Source organism: Martes martes (assembly GCF_963455335.1).
Source record: "Martes martes genome assembly, chromosome: 6".
NCBI classification, from domain to species: Eukaryota; Metazoa; Chordata; class Mammalia; order Carnivora; family Mustelidae; genus Martes; species Martes martes.
In genome coordinates this window covers 125,759,086-125,783,555 of record NC_137893.1, presented here as the reverse complement: position 1 = coordinate 125,783,555, position 24,470 = coordinate 125,759,086, and the positions used below count along the sequence as shown (strand labels likewise).

The following is a 24,470-nucleotide window of genomic DNA, read 5'->3' as shown; positions in this document are numbered from 1 at the left end:
CCCCGGTGCCGCCCCCCCCACCGCCCCCCGCCTGGGCGGTCCTGACCTGCGCCCCGCCCCACACCTCTAGCAGTGGCTCTGGACCCGGGCAGGGGAGGGGAAGCCCTCCTTCTGTGTGCTGCTTCCCTTCTCCATCCCTGGTTAGGTATCCAGGTTAAAAAAGGCGGGTCCACGGCGTAATACTTAGCAATGAAGAGGAACGAACACCCAACAGCCCGTGAGACTCTCCAGAAAATTATGCTGAGTGAAAAGAGCCAATCTCAAGAGGTTCCATGCTGTAGGACTTACTTTATGTGACATTCTTGAAATGACAAATTACAGAAATGGAGCACAGGTTAGTGGTTGCCAGGGTTTAGGAAGGGGGTAGCTGGGGACAACAGGGACCCTTGTGGTGATGGAAGTGTTTTGTATGGGACCGTGTCAATGTCAGTATCCTGGTGCGATACTGCACTGTAGTTTGGCAGAATGTTCTCATTGCAGGATTCTGAATAAAGGGCACAGGGGCTGTCTCTGTACTTTCTTTCTTTCCCTCTCTCTCCCCCTCCCGCTCTCCTTTCCCTTCCTCCCTCTTACTCTTTCCTTTTCTCTCCTCTCCTCTCCTTCTCTTTTCTTCTCTTCTCTTCTTCTTTTCTTTTTGTTTCATTTTGTTTCTTTCTCTTTCGTAGGCTCCACGACCCTGAGATCAAGCCCAGAGCTGAGATCAAGGGTATGACTCAACCAGCTCAACCAGCTGGCCACCCACATGCCCCTCTGGGTTGTTTCTTAAAAGACATGGGAGTCTACAATTTTCTGAAAAGAAAAAGCTTAATCAAAGAAGAAGAGGAATGTTCAAGGCCAAGGATATCCCCTTAGAAGGCAGAGAGGTACATGAACCAGAGCCTGTGTGTGTGTGCGTGAGAGAGAGAAAGGTGCTGGTGAGCAGTTTGGGCTAATTATCTTTTCCTTTTTTCCCAGCTCTTTCTAGTTTATGCTGCCTCATTTGATAGCCCGCCTACCTTTGTGACCTTCTCAAGGACCCTCCCCAAACTCTATGCTTTGATTTCTCGTGTCCTCAGATGGATTCAGCAATGAGAATATGGCGTCTCTGAGATGCCCTCATGCAGGCAGGGAACAGGGCCGCCTCGTCTTATGAGCCCAGGAGATCCCGGAGGCAGCTTTCATTTTAGAATGACCTTTGTCAGAGGAAAAAGTGCTCGAGGCACTTTCTGATGGACTAGAATGTCCCCAAAGGTGAAGTTTGCTTTGTCTTATCCCCCTTTCTGTTGACTCACTGAGGGGATGTCCTCACATCATCTCTGTGTCACGGAAGGAAACAATTCATCCTAAAAGGAAGGTGCAGGCCCTCTGGCATAACCGAAGGGAAGCTTCCTTAGGAGGAGGGCAAGTAACCCTATGGTCCCGTCTCTTGTATTGTGTGGACTTCTAGGACCTCTGGGTGGTGTGGGTGCCGTGGGAAGACCAGGGAACTGTGGAATAGCAAATGCCAGAACCAGTCTTGGGGGCATCATAGTCTTCGGATGAGAACTGAAAGAACCGGGGAGTAAGGGAAACCAAGGCTCACTCTCTGAAAAACAAGAAGTAAAGGGAAAATTGGAACGCCGCGTTCATTACGCTTCTGTGTGATCTCACAGCGCCATCTTGTGGTGGTGAGGAGCAATCACACATGTGGACGGAGCTAGTTACTCTCTTGACAGTGGAAGCTGGCCTTCCCTTGGCTTTTTGAGCCCTCTGGACGCCCCCGTGGTTGCTTCTAGGACAGTTCAGCAGGAGCCCATCTGCCAAGAGAAAATAACAGAATCTCCTGCTAATCTGGTTTTGGAATCTGAGTATTTACCGCAGGCAAATAAGATATGACCATGTTTGTATTCTGAGTTTAATAAGAAGGCGGCGCTTTTATTTCCCAATAAATACAACTGACAGCAACAATACACATCACTTGCAGGGGGTTCTGAGATTTCCATTTTCATATCCCCCCCTTGCTATGAAGAAATGCAAGAACTGAATTAAGCATTCTAGGCAAAGAGGCAGTTAAGCTAGTTATACGCTTCATCTTCTCCCCAACTCCCTATACTTGTGTTTCTGATGAAAATGAATAGCGAGGGCTACATTAAAGCTAATATAAGCAGTTTAAACTATCTCCTAGAGGAGATAGTTTGGGTTTTATTTAATGACTTTTACTCTGCTAACAGCATCCCCTTCCTTTGAGAAACAAATTCTTCCTAATAACATAATTTTTATTATAGTAAACTGTGTATAAGATTTGCCATTTTAAGCATTGTAAGCACACAGTTCAGTGGTGTTAATTATATTCACAGTGTTGTGCAAACAACACCATTATATATATCGCCAAATTTTTAATTATCCCAAAGAGTAACTCAGTAAGCATTAAGCAATCACTCCCTACCCCCGCCCCCAAAAGTCCTGGTAACCTATTTACTTTCCACCTCTATCAATTTGCCTATTCTATGTATTTTGTGCAAGTGGATTCATATAGTATCTGGCCCTTTGTGTCTGGCTTACTTTCACTTAGCATAATGTTTTTGATGCAAGAAAGTTGGGTCCAAGGACCCAGAGGGAGGTCCCCACAGGTCCCGCCAAGAGGGTCCTTGGCTTTGCATAGCATAAAAATCAAACTTGAGCTGGAGAAAGTAGAAGCAGAGGTTACTGAATAGTGATCAATTATGGGAGACAGAATGTCCAGGAGCCTAGGGAAGGAAAAGAGAACAATTCTCGTTGTTGCTTGGAGTTAGGGGTAGGGGGTCCAGAGTACATGTTCCTTCAGGAATCCAGGGTAGGGTCTGATCAAAAGCAAGTGACAGGTGAACCAGTGGTCTTAGTTCATAAATCATCAATGGTAGAGGGTATCGATGCTAGCGTTGGCTGAGGTTTGTTTGAATCTAATGTCCTGGTACATGTTTGGGTCCCGGTTCTTCTTAGATATTATTAGGCGTTTGGGGACCTGGGAAAAACTCAGAGAATGACTAACTGATGTGCTTCCCCCTTGGAGTGGGAACATAACTCCTTTGGGTTACCAGATGCAAAATACAGAACATGAGGAAAAGGGGCCCAACAGAAAAACAGCAGAGATAGAGCCTTTCTAAAAACAGAGTCCCCTCAGCTTCCCTATCTCATCTTCAAGGTTCATCCATATCATAGCACATACCAGAACTGTATTATTTCTTTTTTTAAAGGGATGCCTGGTGAGAAGTGGCATTCAGAGGATGCTGCTTGCTTGGAAAGTGTGTGGAGCTTGCTGAACTGGGATTCCTGGAGGCCAGCAGGCACTAAGACAGTCCTTGGGGCAGAAATGAGTCTCAGGATGAGTTCCTGAGCAAGAGACCAGCTGCGGCCAAACAGGCATGACAGCTGTGGGCTCCTGACCCTCTGTCTGCAAGGTCTCAGCTCCAGCAAGAACTTCATTACATTTTATGGCTGAGTCATATGCCATGACCCATACAGAACACATTCTGTATATCCATTCATCTGTTCGATACTTGGGTCATCTGGCTGTTGTGAATCATCCTGCTGAAAATATTGCTGTATAAGTGTCTGAACCCCCGTTTTCAATTCCTGGGTATACACCTAGGAGTGAAATTGTTGGGTCTTAGGGTAATTCTGTGTAGCTTTTTAAAGAGCTGGCCAACTGTTTTCTGTAGTGACTATACCATTTCACATTCCCACCAGCTCTAAACAAGGGTTCTGATTTTTCTACATTCTAACCGTTTGTTGTGTTCCTTTGAAAAATGATTATAACCATAATGTTAACAATGAAACACTTATTTTACCAGTACAAATGGGTTTATTTAGGAATAACAGAATTACAATTTGGGACATGCAAGCTATGGCAAAGCCATCGGCAAGTTCAATAAACAAAGGAGAGGAATGTTATTTTATGAAGAGGAGGGAGAAACTTAGGAGGGATTATTTTGAATGGAAGAACATTGGAGAAGAGCGAGAGTTCAGGGTGACGATGATTTCTCATTGGCTGAGTTGCGGGGGTGGGGGGGGATGAATTTCCTGGAGGAGATGCAGTATAATCTGTTCCCTTTGGGACCCTATAATTGATGGGGTCTATAACTGACAATTCTTTTGGGGTCTATAATGGACAATTTTGCCATAATTGGCATTGAGTGGTATTGTTATGGAACCCCTGAAACCAGGTTCTTGAGTCTCAATGTCATAGAAATGAACATTGAACTCGAGAGAAAGAAAACAGGTGGAGTTTATTAGAGACAGCTTATATACAAGGAAGCTGACCAGAAAAATGTCATTACTTTGTGGTCATCACTCTTTAGTGGCTGACATATTTTAGGGCACCTGAAAAACAGAAATAGTTGTGCAGGCAGGCTTAAAATTGTTATTTCTGGGTGAACTCTTCCTTCTGTTTTTGCTCAAACAACTCTAACTCCCTGAAGAATTGTTCTCTCTCCTTCGTTCTCTTTCTGAGAAGGAGGTATTTATCTCTAAGCATATGGAAACTTTGCAGGAATTAAATCTCTCTCATTTTCCCTGTACTGCCTCTGTATCGCTCGCCTTACTAGCCTCAGGACTCTACTTTAGTGGGATTTCCCTTTATTAATTTTCACACATCCTAATAGGTGTGAAGTGGTATCTCCTGCTTTGATTTGTATTTCCTTAATGGCTAATGAAGGTGAACATATTTTCATGTGCTTATTGGCCATTTGTAGATCTTCTTTGGGGAAATGTCTATGCATGTCCTTTGCTCATCATTTAATTGTGTTGTCTATTTTTCGTTGAGTTGTAAGAGTTCTTGATATATTCTGTATATTATCAGGTAAATAATTTGCAAACATTTTCTCCCATTCTTTATATTGTCTTTCACTTTGAGGGGGTCCTATTCCTGTGTGAGCAATTAAGCGTTATTCTTTTTCTTAATTCCCTTTTATTGTTATTTCTATCTTGCTGCTGAGTTCTCAGGAAATAGATCTTGGAGGTGGGTTGGAGGTACAGTCTTCATTCAATGAACATACTGGTAGTTCTGAATATTTTTAGGTTTTTTTTTTTTTAATATTTCAGGGTGAGCAGATGTTATCTATTTTCAGGGTGTTCTTTGTTTCTAATTGAAGGTCATCCAAACTCTGAAATGTCATGAAGAAATCTAATGGCTTTTTCCTCAAACTTAACTGGAAGACATTGACCCCCTGCTAGTTTCATTGGGAAATGAGCTATTATGTCCGTCTCCTTACAGAACCCCTGGTTTCTGAGAAGTTTCTCTCCCTGTGGTACTTTGGAGAGGTCTGCTGTTATCAAGAATGGTCCGTCTTGATACCTCAAAAGTTGTGGGTAGAATTCTAAAGGCAACATGGTATGAATTAAATTTTTGCATTAATCAGTATTAAGTGGATAGCATCTAAACAAAACAATAGAGACTAGATTCGCGTTTTGTTATTAGTCTATTTTTTATTTTTTAAATAGTTTTTTTAAGGATTTTATTTGTTTACTTGAGAGAGAGCCAGAGAGAGCATGAGCAGAGGGAGGGGCAGAGGGAGAGAGAGAAGCGACTCCCTGCTTGAGGGAGCCCATCCTGGGACTCTCTGTCCCAGGACCCTGAGATCACAACCTGAGCTGAAGATAGACATTTAATCAACTGAGCCACCCTGGTACCTGCCTCCCCCTACCCCACCTTTTTTTTTTTTAAGATTTTATTTATTTATTTGAGAGTGAAAGAGAGTGAGAGAGAGAACGAGCATGAGAGAGTGAGAGTGTTATTAAATAGGTTTTTGTTGTTAAGTGACCATTCAAACCATGAGTAATTGATAGCTCAAATATGAGAACACAAGCCTCTCATATCTTAACTTATTCTAACAAGGATTTAGTTGACAACCAAAACGCTGGCAAATTCAACATGCCTTTAGAAATCACTGCCCTGAGATTTGGACCCAACCAAACCTTAAACTTTGTATCACCACCCCAAATCAGTCAGAACATTCTGGCAATTGTATGGTTAGAGGTATTAGGCTTTTACTACACACATTGCTGTGTATAATTCTGATTAACAATTGTAGATAAATAGTACTTTAAAGATTTCACCATGGGAATTACAAATATAATTAAGCCAGAATTCTGTTCTATAACCTTTCCCCCCACTTTCTTCATGATACAGAGTAATGAAACTTGGATGAGGGAATGTGAATTGAATAAGTGTTCCCTGCCATTCAAGGGTAAGCTAAAAAGGCAACTTAGCCTTCTGGATAATTAGGATAGTGTGGGAGAAGAATCATTAGCATTTACAGAGGGCTTGCTATGTACTAGCGGTATGCCAGGTTCTTTACTGCCTTGATTTAATCCTCACAGCAGCACCAGAATGCAGTTTCTATTGTTATTTCCATTTTCCAGATGAGAAAACTAAGGTCCGAAGAGTTCAGTAAAGATGCAAAGCAGCCTGTCTCCAGAGCCCATTTTTTGACAATGATAATGAATGAAAATATCCCCAGTAGGATAAGAGGGGGCTGTGGGGAAGTAGGAACTTATTAACTTTTCATAAGATTAAAACAAAGAAAAATCAGAACCACTAACCCTATAAAAATGGAGTCTATTTCCAAAGGAGTTGAGAATTAAAGGTTTCCTGAGAAGGGCAATTCTTTATATCCTCTAACTTTTCAGCTTTGTAGGGCAACATCAAACAACAGGAGTGACCGGAAAAGAACTCACCAACCTCTCGAGTGGCCCCAGAAGCCTTTAAAGCCCATTAACCTGACTCAAAGTAATCACACAGTGGTGAGTGTATAGCACACCTATGTCTGTGTGCCTCTTGATTGGCTCTGCCTTCAAGCTGCGTTTCCAGTGTCTTTCCCTTTCTTGATAATGTCCTTTGGTACATAAAAATAATTTAATTTTGATGAAATCCAATTTATCTAGCTTGTGTTTTTTTTATCATGTTCAATTACTCAGCATAGAGTACATGATTAGTTTTTGATTAGTTGCGTGTAACACCTAGTGCTCATCACCGCACATGCCCTCCTTAATACCCATCACCCGGCTACCCCTTCCCCCCAACTCCCTCCCTTCTGCAACCCTCAGTTTGTTTCCCAGAGTCCAGAGTCTCTCATGGTTCTTCTCCCTCTCTGATTGCTCCCCCTTCAGATTTCCCTCCCTTCCCCTATGGTCCTCTGCACTATTCCTTGTGTTCCCCACATGAGTGAAACCATAGGATAATTGTCTTTCTCTGCTTGACTGACTTCACTTAGTACAATCCCCTCCTTGGGCTTTGGGTGTCATATCTAAGAACTTATTGGAAAATCCAAGTTCATGAACATTTACTCTGGTATTTTCTTCTAACAGTTTTATAGTTTTGGCTCTTATATTTAGATTGTTGATTGATTTTAATCATTTTGTATATGGTGTGAAGTAATGGTGCAGCTTCTTCTTTGTATGTGGAAATCCACTTTCACAGATCATCTATGGAAGAAACCATTCTTTTCCCTAATGAAGGGACTTGGCACCCTTATCGAAATCAATTGACCACAGAGGTGTGGGTTTACTTCTGGACTGTCCGTACCATCCCATTAGCATATATGTCTGTATTTGTGCTAATACCAAACCACACGGTTTTGATATCTGTAGCTTTGTAGTACGTTTGAAATTAGAAAGTTGGAGTCTTCCAACTTTGTCCCCCTTTTCCTAGATTGCTTTGGCTATTCAGAGCCTCTTGTAATTCCATTTGAATTTGAAAATCGGCTTTTGCATTTCTGCAAAAAATTTAAAAATGCAGTTGAAATTTTGATAGGAATTGCACTGAATCTGGAGGTTGCTTTGAATTGTATTGATTTCTTGACAGTTAGGTCTTCTTATCCACTAACACAAGATGTGTTTCCATTTATTTAGCTCTTTTAAAAGATTTTTCAGAAATATTTTATAGTTTAAATTTAAATTTATTCTAGTTTAAATTTATTCTAGGTATAATATTTTATTGGTATTTTAGGATTTTAGATGCAATTGCAAATGGAATTGCTTTCTTAATATCTTTTTCATATTGTTTATTACACATATATAGAGACAACTGATTTTTGTATGTTGATCTTGTATCCTCAACTTTGCAAATTTGTGTATTAGATTTAGTAGCTTTCTTTCTTTTCTTTTAATTCAATAAACTAACATATAGTATATTGTTACTTTCAGCGGTAGAGTTCAGTGATTCATCAGTTGCATATAACACCCAGTGCTCATTACATAACGTGCCCATTAAGGATTAATGCCCGTCACTCAGTTACCCCATCCCACCACCCTAACAGAACAGGAGAAGATATTTGCGAATGTCTTATCAGATAAAGGACTAGTATCCAAGATCTACAAGGAACTTACCAACTCAACACCCCAAAAATAAATAATCTAGTCAAGAAATGGGCAGAAGACATGAACAGACATTTCTCCATAGATTTAGTAGCTTTCTTATGGATTTTCTATGTATTTTATGTATTTGGAATTTTCTATATATTTGGGATTTTCTAGATATTTTATATATTTGATATATTTCTATATATAGGATCATATAATCTGTGAATAGCAATAGTTGTACTTCTTCCTCTCTAAGTTCAATGACTTTTCTTTCCTTCATCTAATTGCTCTAGCTAGGATTAGTAGGTTTTTAATAAATGCCCTTTATCATGTTGAGGAAGTTCTTTCTATTCCTAGTTTTCTGAGTGTTTTAAAATTATTATTATGGAAGAGTGTAGGAGTCTGTCAAATGCCTTTTCTGTGTCAGTTGAGACCATCATGTGTTTTTTTGTATTAAGGTGATGCATTATATTAGTAGATAATCTTATGTTGCATTCCTGGACTAAATCTCACTTGGTGGTGATGTATAATCATTTTAATATGCTGTTGGATGCAGTTTGCTAGTACTTTCTTGTGGACTTTGCATCAATATTTAAATGGTTATTAGTCTACAGTGTTATTTGCTAGCAATGTCTTTGTCTTGCTTTAGTATCAAGGTATGAGTTTGGACATATTCTTTCCTCTTTAATTTTTTAGAAGAGTTTGAAAAGAATTGGTGTTAATTCTTTTAATATTTTGATAGAATTCACAAGTGAGGCCACATGGTTCTGGACATTTCTTTGTTGAGAGGTTTTCTTTCTTGCTTGCTTGCTTAACATTAAGTTGGAATATTTGGTTTGTGGGAAGTAGGCAGGAGTAAGGGAGGGGCTAAGGAACTTGTATATTTTAATCTGGTTCTTACCACCTCTCAATTCTAGTTTTTCTTATAATGAGAACTTCTGACATTTAGTCTCTTACCAACTTCCAAATGTACAATATGATATTATTAACTGTAGTGGCCATGCTATATATTATATCCCCATGATTTCCTTATTTTATAACTGGAAGTTTGTACTTTTTGACCTCCTACACCCATTTTTCCGATCCCTACCCTCTGCCTCTGGCAACTAACGATCTGTTTTCTGTATCTGAGCTTTTTTTTTTTTTTTTCTCTTAGATTCTACATGTAACTGAGATCATATGGTATTTGTCTTTCTCTGACCGACTCATTGCATTTAGTATAATTGGCCTAAAATTCCATCCATATTGTCACCAATGGCAAGATTTTGGCTGAATAATATTCCATTTTATATATGAGACACACCTTCTTTACCCATTCATCTACTGATGGACACTTGGGTTATTTCTGTGTCTTGGCTATTGCAAACAGTGCTGCAGTGAACATGAGGGTATGGACAACTTTTCAAATCAGTGTTTTTGGTTTTTGATTAAATACCCAGAAGTGGAATTGTTGGATTGTATACTAGTTCTATTTTTACTTTTTGGAGAACTTCCATATTGTTTTCCATAGTGGTTGTACTTCGGTTCCCACCAATGGTCTCCTTTTCTTCACATCCTTGTCCACATTTGTTATTTCTTGTCTTTTTGATACCAGCCATTCTAACAGGTGTGAGGTGATATCTCACTGTGGTTTTGACTTGCATTTTCCTGATGATGAGTGATGTTGAGTATATTTCCATGTACCTGTTGACCATCTGAATGTCTTTTTGGGAAAAATGTCTATTCAGATCTTCTGTACCTTTTTAAAACTGAATTGTTTGTTTTGCTGTTGAGTTGTAGGGATTCTTTATATGTTTTATACATTAACCTCTTAGTAGATATATGATTTGCAAATATTTTCTCCCACTCAGTAGGTTGTCTTTTCATTTTGTTGATGGTTTCCTTTGCGGTGCAGAAGCCTTTTAGTTTGATGTAGTCCCACTTGTTTGTTTTTGCTTTCATCACTTTTGCTTTTAGTGTCTGATTCAAAAACTAATTGTAAAGACTGATGTCAAGGAGCTTACCAGAAGTTTTATGGTTTTCTTTTAAGAGTTTTATGGTTTCAGTCTTACATTCAAGTCTTTAATCCATTTTTGTATTAATTTTTATGTGTAGTGTAAGGTAGTGGTCCAGTTTCATTCCTTTGCCTGTGGCTGTCCAGTTTTCTCAACACCATTCATTGAAGAGACTGTTCTTTTACCATTGCATATTCTTGGCTCCTTGTAAATTAATTAACCATACATGCATGGATTTATTTCTGGGCTATCTATTCTATTGATCTGTGTGTCTGTTTTTGTGCCAATACCATGCTTTTTGATTACTACAGCTTTGTAATATAATTTGAAATCAGGGAACATGATGCCTCCACTTTGTTCTTCTTTCTTGAGATTACCTTGGCTACTCAGGGCTTTTTTTAGGTCCATATATATTTTAGGATTTGCTTATTCTATTTCTGTGAAAAATGCCATTAGAATTTTAACAGGGATTACATTGAATCTGTAGATTTCTTTGGGTAGTATGGACATTTTAACAATATCCTTCCTATCCATGAGAACAGATTATCTTTACATTTATTTGTCTTTTTCAATTTCTTTCTTCAATGTCTTTGTAGTTTTCAGTATAAGGTCTTTTGCCTCCTTGGTTGTATTTACTCCTAGGTATTTTATTCTTTTTGTTGCAAGTATAGATAGGATTGTTTTCTTAATTCCTCTTTCTTATCATTATTAGTGTACAGAAATGCAACAGGTTTTTGTATATTGATTTTGTGCCCTGAAACTTTACTAAATTTATTTATTCCAAAGTGTTTGGTGGAGTCTTTAGGATTTTCTATATATACTATCATGCTATCTGCAAATAGTGATAGTTTTACTTTTTCCTTCCCAGTTTGGGTGTATTTTATTTCTTTTTCTTGCCTAATTGCTCTAGCTAGGATTTCCAATATTATGTTGCATAAAAGTGGTGAGAGTGGGTATCCTGTTGAGAGGTTTTTGATCACTGATCCGATCTCTTTACTTGTTATATATCTGTTGAGATTTACTATTTTTTCTTCAGTTTATGTAATTTGTAAACTTCTAGAAATTTATTCTATTTAGGTTATTACATTTGTTGGCATATAATTGTTCATAGTATTCTCTTGTCATCATTTTTATTTCTATAAAATCTGTAGTAATGTTACCATTTTCATTTCTGCTTTTAGTTTTTTACATCTGCTCTCTTTTTTTGTCAGTCTAGGTAAAGTTATGCCAGTTTTGTTGTTCTTTTAAAAAATCAACTCCGAGTTTCATTGATTCTATTATTTTTCCATTTTTTATTTTATATATCTCTACTCTAGTGTTTATTATCTCCTTCCTTCTGCTAACTTTGTGTTTAGTTTCATTTTCTTTTTCTAATTCTTCAAGATGTAAAGTTAAGGTCTTGATTTGAAATTTCTTTTCTTGTTTAATGTAGGCATTTATGCCAAGAAATTTCTGTCTGAGTGCTCTCTCTACTGCATCCCATAAGTTTTGGCATGTTGTTTTATTTCATTCATCTCTAAGTATTTTCCAATTTCCCTTGTGATTTCTTCTCTGATTTATTGGCTATTTAAGAACATGTGGTTTGATTTCCTTTAAAAAAATTCGTTCTAGCTTCATTCCTTTGCGGTCAGATAATATATTTTATATGGCTTCAATCTTTTAAAATTTATTAAGACTTGCTTTGTGCCCTAAAATACGGCCTGTCCTGGAGAATATGTATTTTGCTGTTGTTCAGTGTAGCACGTCTGGTAGGTCTAGTTGGTTTATAGTTTTTTTTTTTCATGTTCCCTACTCCCTTATTCATCTTCTGTGTAGGTGTTCCATTTGTTTTTTAAAGTGGAGTATTAAAGTCTCTTAACTATTAATATACAATAATCTATTCCTCCTTTAAATTACGTCATTTTTGACCTCTAACACTTTGAGGGTCTTTTTTTAGGTGTGCAAATGTTTTAAATTGTTGTATCTTCTTGCTGTCTTGAAACTTTTACCAACATATAATGCTTTCTTTGTCTTGGTACCGTTCTTGACTTAAAGTCTATTTGTCTCATGTTAGTATAGCTACCACAATTCTCTGTGGATTACATTTTCCATGGAATATCTTTCTCCATCCTTTCACTTTCAGTCTATTTGCATATTTGTATATAGGTTGAGTTTCAGTTGGATCACGTTTTACTAATCTAATCTGCCAATCTCTGCCTTTTATTAGAGACTCTAATCTATTAACATTCAAAGTAATTACTGATGTGGAAAGACTTATTTCTGCCATTTGGCTGTTTGTTTTCTGTAGGCCTTTGTCTCTCATTTCCTCCAGTATTCTCTTCTTCTGCATTTAGTTGTTTTTTTAATGAATCATTTTGATTCCCATCTCGTTTCCTTTTGTATATATTCTTTAGATACTATATTGTTACCATGGAGATTACATTTAATATCCTAATTTATAACAGCCTAATTTGAATTGATACGAACTTAATTTCAGTAGTTAAACTCTTCTCTACACAGTTCTATACAGTTCTGTTCTTTTCCTTATATTATCATCACAAATCGCATCTCTCTATATTTTTTGCCTAATAACATAGATTTCTGTTTTATACATTTGTTTTTTGAGCATTTGGAAATAAAAAAGCATAATCACGAAACAACAATACAACAATGCTGGCTTCTATATTTCCCATGTATTCACCTTTACTGGAGATTTCTGTTCATACAGCTTTGAGTTACTACTGCCTGATGTCATTTTGTTTCAAATTGGACTCCCTTTAACATTGCTAGTATGGCAGGTCTAGTGGTAACAAATACTCCTCAGATTCTGTTTATCTGGGAGTATCTTAATTTCTCCCTCAGTTTTGAAGAAACGTTGTGCTGAGTATAGAATTCTTGATTGACAGTTTTTCTTCCAGCACTTTAAATATGTCATCCCACAGTCATTGGGCCTCCATTAATAACGAGTTTCTCCTTAGAGAAACTCGTTATTAATCTTACCAAGTCGCCTTTGTACGTGAAGAGTTGGATCTCTTTTGCTGCCTTTAAGATTTTCTCTTTGTCTTATAACCAGTTTGATAATAATGTGTTTCAATGTAGATCTCTTTGCATCCCAACTTGGAGTTCTTTGAGCTGCTTGGATCTGTAGATTTACACACGATGATACAAACATGTCATTTCAAGAAAACCAAACTTACTGTTGGTTTTTTTTTCCCATAAATAAACTCTACTTTGGGGTTGAAGTTAAATTATTTATACCTTGTGATTGTTTTGGAAAGTGCTGCAAAAATGATCTAAGTGTCAATAAGATCTCAAATATCAAACTAAAAATTAGAGTGACAACAGAAAGCTGGGCCTCAGGACTTCTATGAGCAAACTCTGTCCCAGTGGCTGTGGGACTTGGTGAGGCTCTGATGGTCTATGGGCTGTCTACTGAGAAAAGGAGTTAAACTAAAACAGAACGAAGACCCTTATTTGGGGTCTTATGCAATTTGGGGAGCATAGATTCTGGAGTAACCAGAAAAGTGTCCCTTTCCTGTGGGAAGGCGAGGGGTTTTTATGCGAAAGAAAGAAGGCACCATTATATGATTTAGAGGAAAAGAAGACAAAAAAATCTTAATTCGGTGCTAATTTTGATAAACATCTAATCTACTCTTTTATTGGTGCTATCAAAGGAGCTTTACCTGGTATGCGTTAGTTAACTTTTATGTCTTCATACAGTTCCTATTAACAGTTTTATGGTCCGAATGCCAGTGATCCTGTTGGATTTTATGAGCAACTGCTTGTAAAACAATGCCCGCTTCTGGCACAGTTCCAGATGATTAGTCAGAAAGGAAATCAAGCTTCAAAATGGAGACACTCCTGCCCAGACATTTTATACAATTACACAGGACGTGACCATGGCAAAGCCAGGGGATTCTGGCAGAGGTCCCAGTGGCATCAAGGTGGACCGGAGGTCCAATGTAATGTGATGAGCCTCCCCCTTAGCTCGACCGGGGACACAGTCAATGACAGTACCCCACGCTGTCCCCAGCCCAAGTAGGTGCTGCGCCCAGCTCTGCTCACTCTGAACGCCAGTCTCTTCCTCTAACCCCGGGTCTTCCAGCCTCCCCTCCTCCCCTGGCCGATGCGCCGCCGCGAGTCTGGCGCTGTTGCAGCCAGTGGGGGAATTCAGGAGATCTGGCCGCCTCTCCTGGAAATCACCTTCTGATGGAAACTAAGAATGAGACAGTACAACTCCTTACAGACAGTGGCTAGTGCTGTGAAGGAAGTAAAGAGGGCGCTGTGGTAGAAACTAACGGGCCTCCGCAGGGTTTATCAAGTGTCACTTGACCCTCCTCTACCAAGCCTCGGCCCCAGGTGAGTCACCCCAAGCGATCCCCTTTCACGCCCTGCTGCCCCGGCGCCGGGACGCGTCCCCCGGTCCCGCCACGGTGTCGCCGGCTCCTCCCAGATGCGGCAAACTGGGGCGCGGGGGGCTTGGCTGGCAGATCGCAGCGCGGTGGAGATCGCGGGGTGCGGCCTCCAGGAAGCGAGCCGGGGCCGGGGGGCAGGGCGTCAAGGGCGCAGCGGGTGCCAGAGGCTTGGCGGGGAGGTAGGTAAGTCTCAGGAGTGGGCGGCAGGCCTGCCTCTTGCTGGTCCCCGGCGGCACACACCCCGCGCCCGGTTCTCGGGCGGGAGAGGAGCCGCGCGGAGCGCCTGGAGTCCCGTCACTCCTTAGCCCGGGCTGGCTCCATGGGCCCCGGGCGGTGCCTGCAACTTTCCGGGCTCCGAGCTCCGTAATCGCCCAGTCCTGCTGAGCTCCTAGGCGGGACGCGAACCCTCCCCAGCCTGCCTCCCCTCTATTTCCGGGAGCATCGTGACTTAAGCGCGGCTCAAGGTGACTCGTCTCTGACTCACCGGCTTGCTTTCTTTCTCTCTCTCTCTCTCTCTCTCTCTCTCTTTGTTTCTTTGTTTCTTTCTTTCTTTTTTAAAGATTTTATTCATTTATTTGACAGACAGATCACAAGTAGGCAGAGAGGCAGGCCGAGAGAGAAGGGAGGAAGCAGGCTCCCTGCTGAGCAGAGAGCCCGATGCGGGGGCTCGATCCTAGGACGCTGGGCTCATGACCTGAGCCCAAGACAGCGGCTTTAACCCACTGAGCTACCCAGGCGCCCCACTCACCTGCTTGCTTTCTTGGTTACCCGGAACTGCCGTGTCCCCAACCTCTCCAGCCTCGCCTTCCTTGCAGCATTTCTTGCGACGCCGAAGGTTCTGATCCCTCCCGCTCAGGCTGGGGTAGAACCCGAGGGACCCCTCCCAAGCCACTGGGTATCACCAACCTCTACCCTCCTTTCTGGCCCCATTTCCCCACCGCTGAGGATATCAGCACCCAGCTCAGCTTCCTCCCCACCCAGCCCACTGGAATCATCAGTCCAATCCGTCCACACCTCTGCAGCCATTAGGGTCTCCATCAGATCCTACACGTACTCAATTCTGACGATGACACTGCCACTCAACCGCGCAGGGCTAGCTTCCTTCTTTAAAACTCTATTCTCTTTTGTTTGTTGTTAACCATTCTCTTTCCAGATTCTTCATGCCTCCCTGGCTTCTCCTTGTCTTTTCCCGGCTCTTCGTTTCCTCAGTTCATCCTTATATATTTGGCATTCCTGAGGGTTGGATGACGCTCTCCCTGGCCAACCTCTCCAGTCGGTAACTTCACCTTATCCATTTGCTGATGACCCCCACGTTGACGGCTGGTGCCTAGACATCTCACCCGAGCCTTCCATGGAACCTCATCCTTGCCCTCACAAAACCAAAATTCATTCCGTTCTCCAAAGCCATTTGTCTTTCTGTTTCCAATCTTCCAGTCTCATGCCTGGTCATTGTCATTCACCCACTGGTCCAAGTCAGTGATCTGAAAGTCAGCTAGATTCCTCCTTCCTTAGCTACCTACCTGACAACCCCCAGGTCCCATCCTACCTTCTTCCTGAACCACTTTTCTTTCTGTTAAAAAGAAAACCACAGGCCCCAAATGGTGTTACTTAGTCCAGGCTGAGTCTCCAAACCAGAGCTTAATACCGAATCCAATCGCAATTCCAACCTCCTCCAGCAACATAGTCTTAATTGGTCAGTCAGGAATTTTCTGATGGGGGTCAGTGAGTCTATCACTTGGCCCTCTCCATTCCCCTGAAGGAAGATGAGATAATCTGATAAAACCCCCTGCTTTCCCCTCTCAGGAAATGAGAACCTGCCTGGAACAATCTTTTCCTTTTGCTTCTAACTTTTCCCACCCTCCTTCCTATAAAAACTTTCCATTTTGTCCAACTCCTCAGAGTACCTCTCTACTTGCTAGATGAGAGACTGCCTGAGTGAGGAATCATTTAATAAAGCCAATTAGATCTTCAAGTTTACTCAGTTGAATTTTTCTTTTTTAATACTTCCATCCGCCCACCCCCACTGATTGGGGTCTTTCATTTCAAGGACTGCCGCTGACACATCAGTCTTGTTCCCATCCCACTTCTCCACGTTCCTGAAAAACAATCTTCCCAGGACATAAGTCTGCTTATGTGTCCCACAGTTCAGAATTCTTTGGAGACTCTCCGCAGCCTATGAATTAAAATCAAAATTTATTGGTGTGACATATAAAGCCCTGTCTAGTCAAAACTGCCTCGTATTTGGTGATACTGGAGTAGTTAATTACTTCCGCCAACATGCATATTTTTGCAAGTTTCCCTGTCTCCCAGTTTGGAATACTGTCCCCTACTTAACTCAGCCTGATTCTGCAGATCTCCGCTCAAGTGCTATGGAGTGCGTGACACCTTTCTTGATTCCTCCAGCCAGACCCCTTATTGCTGCTCCTGCTTTTTCTTGCCCCTTATACTTAAGGCCGTTATAGCACATACCACATCCTGCTTCACTTGTTTGCATATCTGTATTAGGAAAAACCTCAGTCCAGTCTTCCTCTTTTTTTTTTTTTTTAATTAATTTATTTATTTATTTATTTGTCAGAGAGAGTGAGCACAGGCAGACAGAGAGACAGGCAGAGGCAGAGGGAGAAGCAGGCTCCCTGCCGAGCAAGGAGCCCGATGCGGGACTCGATCCCAGGACGCTGGGATCACGACCTGAGCCGAAGGCAGCCGCTTAACCAACTGAGCCACCCAGGCGTCCCCAGTCTTCCTCTTGATTAGAGAAAAACCCCAGTCCTTTCCCCCTCCTGTGTTTCTCTTGTGCGTCTCCTTTACTACTCACAAAAAACTCTTCACTTCTGATCCTTCTGGTCACCAAATGTATGTGGGGGATTTCCTACACCAGCAGTTCTCCACAGCACCAGCTGAAGTCCTATAATTTAACACAATTCTAGCACATTCTACCTGGAGATCATGTTAGGCCCCACAGGTTAGGGGCTCTGTCCCACAAGACTGCCTCTCACCCCCCTCAACTTCAGATGCCAGTTGCAGGTAATAGATTCCCAGGTTTGGCTTAGGATGGGAGGTTCCTGTCCAGTTTGGCTTAGGATGGGAGGTTCCCATGATGCCCCCCCACCCTACCCCCCCAAGCCTGCCCTGGTTTGATTAATTTGTTAAAATGACTCACAGAACTCAAGGAAACACATTTACCAGTTTATTAAAAGAAAGATAAAAGATACAGATGAACAGATATGGGGGCGTTTTGGGTAGTTCAGTTTGTTAGTTAAGTGTTTGCCTTCAGCTCAGGTCATGATCTCCGGGTCCTGGGAATGAGTCCCGGCATCAGCCCCAGATCAGGCTTCCTGCTCAGCAGAGAGTCTGTTTCTCCCTCTCCCCTTCCCCCTCTACTCATGATCCTTCTCTCTATCTCTCTCTCAAATAAATAAAATCTTAAAATAAAAGATACATAGGGCAAGGTCTGGGAGGGTCCTGAGTTCAGGAGCTTCTGTCCTTTTGGGGTGGGGGTGGGGAGCAACACCCTCCCAGTGTGGGTATGTTCACCTATGTAGTACCTCCCCAAACCCCATCTTGCTGGGATGTTTGTGGGGGCTTCATTTTGTAGCGATCTGTCATTAACTCCACTTTCAGCCCTTCTCCCTTCTCAAGAGGATGGGGGGGTGGAGCTAAAAATTCCAAGTTTCTAATCATGGCTTGGTCCTTCCAGTGACCAGCTCTCATCCAGGAGCCATCCAGGACCCCACCTAGAGTTGCCCCATTAGAAAAAGACACCACTATTACCCAGGAAATTACAAGAGTTTCAGAAGCCATATGTCAATAACCAGAGTCAATGACCAACAATGAGAACAAAAGATGTTCCTTGTGTTCTTATCACTTAGGAAATTACAAATGTTTCAGGAGGTTCCCTGTCAGGAGCAGGGGGCAGACCAATATATATGTTTTCTATTATCTCACAGTATCTGTTTGATATCTTGAGGTCAGGGACCTTGCTTCTATCATCATATTGCCATCATATCATCATATTACCTTAGTGTAGCTCCTGACCTATAGTAGGTACTCAATAAAAGTTTATGGAGTGAATGAAATAATTAGTCATTGCACCAGTTAGGACATCATTTACCATTTTGTGAACGCCAAATAGTTCATATAATAAAGTTATTAAGGCTGATGAGCAAACATTAAGTCATCAGAGAATACCATCACAAGTGGTCTAAAAGTCTTTGCTCATCATGTTTTTTAGATAAGTCATAGGATAAGAACTCTTCACAGTCAGGATCTTATACTGCCTTTGGAATTTGCAATGGCCTTGGGAGAAAGTATGTACGTCACACAGTAGGGCTGAGGTAACAGAGCTCCTCCCTCAGCCTGGGCTCAGCAAATAGTCAACTTCCTCGTGAGGGATTGAGGTTCTCCAGCTCGAGGCTGATGGGCACCTAGAAAGTGATGGGACTGCTTGTCCTTGTTTAAAAAGAATGAAAATGTTCTGACCACCTTTCACCAAGTAGGAGTAATGAAAATGCATATCTTGTGTCCCTTCTTGCTTTTGCTCTATGATACCCAAACTTGCGTTTTGAAATGAAGTCTCCTGCTGATGTGGGAAACAGAGGCAGAAGAAAATCATTAAATTTCCTTACCTACTGACAAGCCCTTAAAACAGGCAGAGTGACCTCCACCTTAAGGCTTTGCTAAGGGCAAAGGGCAATCTTAGCCTGACCAACCCCCTACCCCCAACCAGGATCCTGTAAGTCTACTTTAACAATTCCTTTAGGAAACTTTATCTCTAAACCTCCAAAATAGTGTCGACAATCATTCCCAAGCATATGACCCACTGATACACATCTAAAGGGTCTCAGGAGAAGGATTTTATTACTGGTAATAAATAACCTTTCTCCCAAACAATAGCTAGCCCCTCAAGGTCCTAGAAACCTTGCTTCCAAAATTCCTTAGAGACTTACGCCATCCCTAACCCCTTCCCAACTTACAAGTATAGAATAGACCACTCCTCACATCCCCGGGGCAGCAGCTCTTTCTGCCCACGGGTCCTGTCCCCGTGCTTTAATAAGCCACCATTTGGCACCAAAGATGTCTCAAGAATTCTTTCTTGGTCATCAGCTCCAGACCTCACCCCACCGAACCTCACCTAGGTTCTAGAACTTCATCACTGCCATTTGTGCAAAATCTGGTCCATTCTCATGAGTCTCTCACCCCTTGAGCCCTAAGCGTGGCCAAGAAGACACTCTTCTGAGTTTCCAAGGTCACTGCTCAGTAATATAAGATCTGGTTTTGGCCCGTCTCCCCAGGCACGCCCTGTGACAGGTGACAGGTCTAGAGGGGAATTTCACACCTTTTGGCACAAGCCACAGGCTGTCTAGAATTACACTCATAACTGTTGAGCTCTGCTCTCCACTGTCTTTGTTTGCTTGCCTTTAAAAAAAAAAGTTTAGGAGCTTCAATAGCACAGGCCCTAACAGGGACTTCTCTGGCTAACCACACTAAGTCTCTCTAGCCTGGTATTTGAGGAAACAGGTTTCCTTAGGCTTCTCATGCAAATCCATCAGGCTCCCTTCAGCAATGACCTGGACCTCGGGGCAAGGTGGCCCAGACCCAGGGGCACCTTATTCCAGGGCAAAGTGTTCCTATTCACCTTTCTTTTCATTTGCATTCTGAAATGGATCATCCAAGCAATTCCAGACGGTATAAGAAGATAAGCTTCTCTCCTGAGGAACAAAGAAAGGGAGGGGGGGAAGTAAGACAGAGAGGGAGAGAGAGGAACCTCTATTCAGTTATTTAGCTATTTCTTAAAATCATATGATCATGAATATTAACAAAATCTCCAGAGTAATAAGATTCTCTTGATTTAACTCAGATTTTAAATAAGAGAGCATGATTTAGGGATGCCTGGGTGCCTCAGTGGGTTAAAGCCCCTGCCTTCGCCTGAGTCACCCAGGCACCCCTAAACACATTTTATTTCGGTTACATCTGATTGTTTAGAAGTGTTGCTTGCTTGCTTTCCTGCCTCGGCTGAACTAGTCTCCAGCTCTTCCTCGTTTTGATAACTCCAGGAGGTCGGTTCCAGGAGGACTGTAACCTTTTTATAATCAGTCACCTCCCACAGCTTTAGTGCCCAGTAGGAGTCTCAGTATAAGGAATGTTTAATACATGAAGTTTGGGGTTTTCCAGCTCTTCTATCTAGTGGGACTTAGAGGGTGTTAATCTGCTGGGGGAGGATTTACAAAATACAGGCATCTGAATGTGAAAAGTAGTACGTGGCTAAAAAGAAAAAGTCACTTTTTCCTCAGTTATAACATGGTGTGATGGAAAACTGTCAAGTAGCACAGGAGAGAACTGCCTGTTTGCATCTCTCAGCCCTTTACCCTCATAAATGAGTTCTTTTAATTGTGGAAGCGGAAGAGGCAAATCTATGCTGGGTTTTCCCAAGAATTCAAGTAAGAACAAAGAAAGTCAATGTCAGGTCTATTTTGAAGGACCATGGGTTTACCTCAGTTGCAGGACTATGATCACATTTTAGGGAAGGAAAGTGAGAGGGATAAAGAATCTTCTCAGTGTTGGAGCCCAAGCCTCTGCTAACGTATCAAGGAAAGAAGGCAGGTAGGTTCCCCCCCCCCCCCCCCCCGCAGTTAGATCAGCACTCCAGCACTCACAAGCTGGGTTGGGGGATTCAGTCCTGGATACTCCCCAAACTTTCCTTAAAGGGAAAACGCAGAGAAGCCTGGCATCTGCCTCTCAGCTCCTTAGATATTATTCCAGAAGTTTCTCTGGAGTAGAAAAAATCAAGACTTCACCTCAGTTTTCCAAATGTTTTTCTCCTGGGTAAGGGGGTCACCACCTCCCAGAGAAGGGAGTGCACTGCCTTTGTTCACCCACTGCCGGCTGACTCATTGGATCTCTGCTGCTCACATTTTGCCACTTTGGGCAACGTCTTATTTTACGTTTTTTAAGTTTATATTTTCATTCCAGTTAGTTAGCATATAGTGCTATATTAGTTTCAGGTGCTCAATATAGTGATTCAACACTTCCATGCAACACCCGGTGTCCATCACAACAGGTGCATTCTTTAATCCCCATCACCTATTTCACCCATCCCCCACCCACCTCCCCTCTGGTGACCATCAGTTTATTCTCTAGATTCTTGTGTCTCTCTTTTTCCTTTGTTTTGTTTCTTACATTCCACAAAGGAGTGAAATCATATGGTATTTGTCTTTCTCTGGCTTATTTTGCTCAGTGTAATACTCTCTAGTTCCATCCATGTCATTGCAAATGGCAAGATTTCATTCTTTTTATGGCTGAGTAATATTCCATTGTGTATATACGACATCGTTTTATTCCATTCATCAATAGATGGGACACTTGGGCTGCTTCCATATCTTGGCAATTGTAAATAATGGGGCTATAAACACAGGGGTGCATGGATCCCTTTGAATTAGTGTTTTTCTATTCTTCGGGTAAATACCCAGTAGTACGATTTTTGAATTGTAGGGTAGTTTTATTCTTAACTTTTTGAGGAACCTCCATACTGTTTTCCACAGTGGCTGCACCAGTTTGCATTCCCACCAATGGTGTAAGAGAGTTCCTTTTTCTCCACATCCTCTCCAACGCGTGTTGTTTCTTGTGTTGTTGATTTAAGCCATTCTGACAGGGGTGAGGTAATATCTCATTATAGTTTTGATTTCAGGGTGTTATTTTTTGGGCCTCTTTGATGGTTTTCACTGGCAGAAGACAAGGTTACATTTTGTCCTTAGCAGGGGTCGACCTTCCAACAACACTCTCCATGTTCATGACCTCTGTTCTCCCCTGCCAACCTGGTCTGTCTTTCAGAAGTGAACTATGACCTGAACAGGTCTCTCAAATGAATCTCTGGGAGAGGCTGCTACACTTTCTTTGAAAGAACGTTAGATATGAGGAACTATTAAGTATTGTGATGTTACTAACGGGCCATTGCCATGCCATTCGAATAACTTTTATGTTCCTAGGAAACCTTGCAGTGTTTACTATCTGTAAGGAAAACCAAATAGAGGTTAGATGATTGCCTGGGAACTTATGTTATGTGCTTTCTGGGAAGGCAGAGGTTCTAGTTCTGGGCCAGTCTCCGAGTTTTGCACTGCAGATGTGTGGTAAATATCTATTTAATTAAGTTGGGTTTGCTAAGCAATTGACCTAATCAGGGATGGTTCAATCTATTGGGGTGATTTTTTTGTTTGTTTGTTTTTAAACTTATTTAAGGCCCCAGGTGACTATTTAGATGCTTAGTCTTGCTTGGCTCCTTTACTGTAATCTGATTTTTAAAAGGCATGGCTAAATCAGTACAAACCCATCACTACCACTGAGGTCAAGGTAGAAATGCTCTACCAGTTTTATGGAATTTAGTTCCAGTTAGTCCACATAGCACTGAAAATATATAGAGAGAACAATATTACATAACATAAATGTCATGGTCACGGGTTCCAATTATGAGAGGAGTTTCCTTTTTTCTCCCCTTTTTTTTTTTAATATTTTATTTCTTAAAGAGAGAGAGAAGCACACAAGCAGGGCAAGAGGGAGAAGCAGACTCCTGCTGAGCAGGGGGCTTGATGTGGGCTTGATGTGGGCTTGATGTGGGGCTCAAGGCTTGATCCCAGGACCCTGGGATCATGACCCGAGCTGAAGGCAGACGCTTAACCATCTGAGCCACCCAGGCGCCCCTCCTTTCTTCTCCTTTTGTGTTAGGGTTGAAATGTCAGCAGAATAGAATGCACTTATTCAGGATGATGTTTCAGTTACTGTTCTTTGATTGCTCACGGGTGAGTTACTGTGCTGTACACTCATGTCAAAACCAACTTGTGTTAAATGAGCTGAATACAGGTTGCCACATGATTTTTGACTGGGTTTTCCAACATTTAAAAGGAGGATTGTTTTCAAAAATAAAACACAGCAAAATATTTACCTGTAAGAGTCCCAAATTCATTAGTAAAATGAACTGAGTGTAGTATCGTGATCAAGACTCTTGGTTAATCTTTATTTCCAATTTACTGGTTGTGAATTCAGACTGCTTTATAAACACCTAAAGGGTTCTGTTTACTTTTATTTTATAAGGAGTGCCAAAGTCTCTTGAAATGGAAATTGAACCAATCCCCCATCCAGGGAATTTTGGGGAAATAAAATGCCACGCTATTGCCAAGTGTCAGAGTCATGTTTTCAGTCAGGGTTAACAACAGACGCCAGTTAAAATGGGATTGGAAAGAAAAGACATTCTCTGGAATCAGATCTTTTTTGTTGACAACATTGTTGTATTTGAACTGAATTTTCTAAACATTAGACACCAGTGAATCATTGAGTACCACTGAGCAACAACTGTGGGGGTGGCCTTCCGCACATGCACTGGAATACTCTTGCCTTCTATCTTCACTGCTCTCTCTTCCTCCAGCCATTACTTGGGGCTGAAATGAAACTATACAAATACTGGAAGAAAATATTGGTGAACTGTAAAATCTAGAGAAAGACTTTCTAACTATGACGCAAAAATCTAGAAGCAGTAAAGGAAAAAATCATTAAATTTTGACTACCTGAAAAACAAACAAGTATGCTAAAACCACCAGAAATAAAGTTAGGAAACAGACGAGAAGCTGGGATAAAATATTTGCAACTTTATATCAGAGAGGTCTAATGCTACTATATAAAGAGCACCTAAGGGGACGCCTGGGTGGCTCAGTTGGTTAAGCAGCTGCCTTCGGCTCAGGTCATGATCCCAGCGTCCTGGGATCGAGTCCCACATCGGGCTCCTTGCTCGGCAGGGAGCCTG

General features: G+C 41.6%; 1 protein-coding gene across 3 annotated transcripts in view; it reads left to right on the top strand.

Annotated features, from left to right (window-relative positions):
* The first annotated feature begins 74 nt into the window (after positions 1-74).
* LOC308343964 (serpin B6-like) overlaps positions 75-24,470 on the top strand; it is a 49,988-nt gene continuing 25,592 nt past the window's right edge. The window contains exons 1-3 of one of the 3 annotated variants that reach the window (XM_080805232.1): positions 75-334; positions 666-863; positions 6,625-6,738. The gene's annotated coding sequence lies outside the window, so the exon portion shown is untranslated. Of the gene's footprint in view, positions 335-665; positions 864-6,624; positions 6,739-14,543; positions 14,628-14,762; positions 14,867-24,470 lie in introns of those variants that run through there. The other 2 variants (XM_080805234.1, XM_080805235.1) reach the window with 2 other exon arrangements.